Raw genomic sequence first — 5,000 nt, forward strand, 5'->3', positions numbered from 1 at the left:
AGCGCTGATGACAACCTTTTGGACTGGAGCTCCCTAGAATTCGGCTTTTTCCTACTTTAAAGGGATGCACTGTTGTATGTATTGTTTATTCACGATCTGGTCGTTGGATTGGATCGTGGAAAAAAAACGCTAAGTCCCAGATCCTGAACTCGACAGGAAAGCGCTGATGGCAAACATTCTGACTGGAAGTTCCTAGAAATCGGCTTTTTCCTTATTGGCATTATGTGGCACGTTTATTGTGGCTAGAACATTAATTATCCACCAAATGGCACCAACGCTTGGCGAAAGTCTCGAAACACTCCTATCCCGACGCACCAGCAACCGCAACACGATGCAAAATAAATTGCACGAGCTACTGATACTTGTACCATGCACGGTACACGGTACCAAAATATACCCCTGAAAGTGTGCAATTTGGTGCTATTCTAGGAAATTTGTTTGGGGAAGCCTAGCTACGCGTGTCGCACGTTGCATGGTCGTCGATCAGAGGCATGCAAAAGCACCTATCTAGGGGAATTACTTTACGTTCTAGTAGCAAGATCGATTTTCCGGTCTAGCACGGCAGTACGCCTGCATGCATACACTCCATGTACCAAAAATGTATCAACCTAGGCGTTGCTCAGTAGCTTTTGGCGGCACATGTAAAAAGTACTCGAGTTCAGATTCTTGGAACTTTGCGTATTGTTCAAAACTTATAACGAAAACTAAATTATAAATGGGTAAAAGGCTAGGCGTTTCTCAGTAGCTTTTGGCGCCACGTGGCAAAAGTATTCGAGTTCAGATTTCTGGGACTTAGCGTATTTTTCAAACCTGATAATGAAAATTGAAGTACAAATGGGGCATAAGCTAGGCGTTGCCCAGTAACTTTTTTCGCCACATGGAGGAAGTAGTCGAGCTCCAATTTCTGGGACGTAGCGTATTTTTCAATCATAATAAACCAAATCAAACATAAAAATCATGAAACTTACACCACGTCCCTAGGTTGTGCACAAAACGTAACGATAAAGTGCCGGCGAGGTTAGAGGTGCACCAAAATTGTGTACCGATTAGGAAAAGTACTCTATGTTGCTATGACTTGGGTAAAAAGTGTTGATTAACTGCTGGTTACGATAGACAGTTGCTTATCGTACACATCGCAAACGAACACCCCTTAGTGAGCAGTAGCAGAAGTCGATGGAACAAAGCGAATGCATTACAAACTGATCAAGTAAAATAAGGAACGCTACGTACTAGGACTTCTTTCCAAGAATGGTGTCCGCGACGGGAGGGCAAGCGTCCTTCCCAGGTTTCCCTAGTAAACCTTGTATGGTAAACATACCCAAGCGTGTCCGTAAGCACGCAACGATAGTCACGAACGAGCACATACCTAGGGAAAGTACTCTACGTACTAGGACTTCTGTCCAAGAATGGTGTCCGCGACGGTCGGGCACTGTGACGCAATTACCAAATCCTAGAATCGTACAAGCAGTGTGTACAAACATAAACATTAACGCGTTCGCTCGGGCTGCGCCGTCCGTGTTGAACACAAATGCGGGTGATTATATGAGTGGATGGACAAAAACATGCGTGGCGAAGACAATTTTCTGCACGATGTGCACATAGCTCATTTCGTCGTCCCGGGCGAATGGAAAAACACAAAAATCTCGAGTATCTTTCTAGGTTTCTGTTATAAAAGGGCAGGCCAAAAGGTGACCGGTTGAGATGAGCATTTTAAGCATGCAAGCACTTAATTGCAACTTTTCCTACAAAAACTAGGTACGTACACGTAGATTGTATCAACATGGACATCCATGATTGCGTACGCCCGGGCTGCGCCCTCCGTGTTGTACTTTCCCTGATTGGTACACAATTTTGGTGCAAGTGTACCAACATCGACATCTATGAACGCGTACGCTCGAGCTGCACCCTCCGTCTTGTACTTTCCCTGATCGGTACACAGTTTTGGTGCACGGCTATCCCGAAAGGCAACTTGTACCAACATCGACATCCATGAACGCGTACGTAGCGTACTTTCCCTGATCGGTACACAATGTTGGTGCACGGCATAGGAAATGGGCTTAAAATGGTCAAACTCAATCCATTTCCACTAAAGATAGTCAATAACAGCTGTGCCGATGAAGTAGGGCACGATGCAAGTCAATGTTATTTAATGAATTACATGTTCACCATACATTTCAGTACAAAATTGCTCGGTCAGACCTACAAAGTGCTATATCTCGAATACTAAACGTCGCAGATGGGTGTCGTAGAACAATTTTAAGTTCGTCTAACGATTCTACATCCGATTCTGGATAGTGGTTTTTCGACCACTTTTCAACATTTTGTGACACCCCGAACCTAGGGGCAGCTCCCTAGCTTTTTTCAAAAATGTGCACCGAACGGGCCAGAGAGCTCGAGTAGTCGAAAATTTTTTTTTTTGCTAAAACCCCTCAAAACGTGTCAGGAACGCACCCTAGATGATGAAAAGTGCAACCAGAATGTCAATCGACAACATGCCCGGGGGTACAAATTTGCTCTACGCGTCCCTAGGTAGGGTACTTTTTCATACAAACATCAAAGTGTACGGTGCACACAGTGCGCGGAACAAAAATTGCTCGGTCAGACCTAGGACGGGCCATATCTCGAATACTAAACGTCGCAGATGGGTGTCGTAGAACAATTTTAAGTTCGTCTAACGATTCTACATCCGATTCTGGATAGTGGTTTTTCGACCACTTTTCAACATTTTGTGACACCCCGAACCTAGGGGCAGCTCCCTAGCTTTTTTCAAAAATGTGCACCGAACGGGCCAGAGAGCTCGAGTAGTCGAAAATTTTTTTTTTTGCTAAAACCCCTCAAAACGTGTCAGGAACGCACCCTAGATGATGAAAAGTGCAACCAGAATGTCAATCGACAACATGCCCGGGGTACAAATTTGCTCTACGCGTCCCTAGGTAGGGTACTTTTTCATACAAACATCAAAGTGTACGGTGCACACAGTGCGCGGAACAAAAATTGCTCGGTCAGACCTAGGACGGGCCATATCTCGAATACTAAACGTCGCAGATGGGTGTCGTAGAACAATTTTAAGTTCGTCTAACGATTCTACATCCGATTCTGGATAGTGGTTTTTTCGACCACTTTTCAACATTTTGTGACACCCCGAACCTAGGGGCAGCTCCCTAGCTTTTTTCAAAAATGTGCACCGAACGGGCCAGAGAGCTCGAGTAGTCGAAAAATTTTTTTTTGCTAAAACCCCTCAAAACGTGTCAGGAACGCACCCTAGATGATGAAAAGTGAAACCAGAACGTGAAACGACAACTTTGTTGGGGGTACCCTTTTTACTCTACGGGCCACTAGCTTAGGCGCGCCAACAGCGCTTTCCTCTCGGGTTCCCATTTTTTGCCCTCCTGGGATTATGATCATTTACTCATTGCCTACTATAGGGAAGGTACCTTGCTCCGAGGTCAAAAATGAAGATTTCACCAAATCGTAGTTTTAACCTCTATTTAGTCGTAGGGAGCATGGTTTGCAGTGTCCGTGGGTCATATAAGCCCCCGTTTGGGTCATACGTCCCCTCCCCGATGAAAATCGTCATATGACTATAGGCCGAACTTATGAAGCAAAAGTGGTGTCTGGTGGGTTCTGCCGATGATCTTAACCTATGATTTTGAGTTTCCACTCTTTCAAAACGTTTCCTGGAGCAGTACATCACGGGTCTACGGACCCAAAGACTTCGTTGCGATGGTTTCAAGCATAAAAGTTGTAACAGTTAAGGGTTTTTAATACGCGTATATTAAATCATTGCTTGAAACTAAGCTTCGTTGTCTTTAAACTCTGCAAGACCAATCGAACTTCTTAGGGAAACTCGAAGCATTCACGCTAAGCTGGTGGTGCAGGGCACATAGCGTGATGAAACCGGGTTTCCCTAACCAATGTGGCATATTTTTTCCCTGAGAGTGAAGCTCAGACCCCACGTAGGGGAGAGCGAAGTGGAACTTTAATGTTCAATGCAGCAAATGTTCGCCATGCGGATAAACAAGTTGGAATAGTTCAATGTAGTGTAATGCAAACACGAATCGCAAATAACGATACGGGACCCAGAAGCAATTCTGCGGATCCCTCGGGGAGTGGTGAGTTGATATAAATTAGAGGTGAAAGTCCAAGTTGTTCGAGCTCCGGCTCGGCAGCCGATACGAGGTTCCTGTTGAGCTTGTTTGTACATCGCGCAGAGGCGCCGTTCGGTTCTAGCAATGATTCCCGCCACCATGTTCCATGCGTGCAGAGATCCGTTAGAGCTCGTTCAATGTGTCCCGCCGTGATTACGAAAAAGTCCAACAGTTGACTTAGTTGGGTGTGCGTCAAGTAATCGCGCAGAGATGCCGATCGGTTCCTAGCAATGTTTCCCGTCACAAGGTGGTATTGGCACCTGTGCAGAGTGGCCGTTAGCAATGTCTCCGTATCACGGTGGTGTACCATCACTAGTGCAGAGTGACCGCTAGCAATGTCTCCCGTCACAAGGTGGTAGCCCAGAAGTGCAGAGAAGCCGCTGTAGCAAAGTCTCCCGTATCACGTTGGAGTTCTTCCACTAGTGCAGAGAGATCGCTGAACCGTTCAATGTGTCCCGTCGTGGTGTGCTTGTACCGAGCACGTAGGATACACCTTGCTTTGTTGGTTTGGGATAGGAGTGGTCGCGCAACTGCCTCCACGCCCGCAGAGTGCCAGTTCGGATTGAAGGTCAACTTTAGCCGTTCAATGCATCAGTCGGTGGGTGTTCAGATGGCATCACAACTTCCCCTAGGTGCTCAAGTTGGCTGGGTTGTAAAACATGTACACATGCGCAGAGTATCGTGCGTACTAGCAAAGTCTCCCGTCACGGTGGTTACGAATGAGTTCCATGCAGTGCAGAGCGATCGTTAGTGCGTGCAATGTACCAGTCGATGTGTCGTACCGGCATACAACCCCGCTTAGAGGCCCGTCGCTCGAAGAGGACAAGAAAGAGTGCGCAGAGTGCCGTACCG

This window comes from Anopheles coluzzii (genome assembly GCF_943734685.1).
Source record: "Anopheles coluzzii chromosome X unlocalized genomic scaffold, AcolN3 X_unloc_99, whole genome shotgun sequence".
Taxonomy (NCBI): Eukaryota; Metazoa; Arthropoda; class Insecta; order Diptera; family Culicidae; genus Anopheles; species Anopheles coluzzii.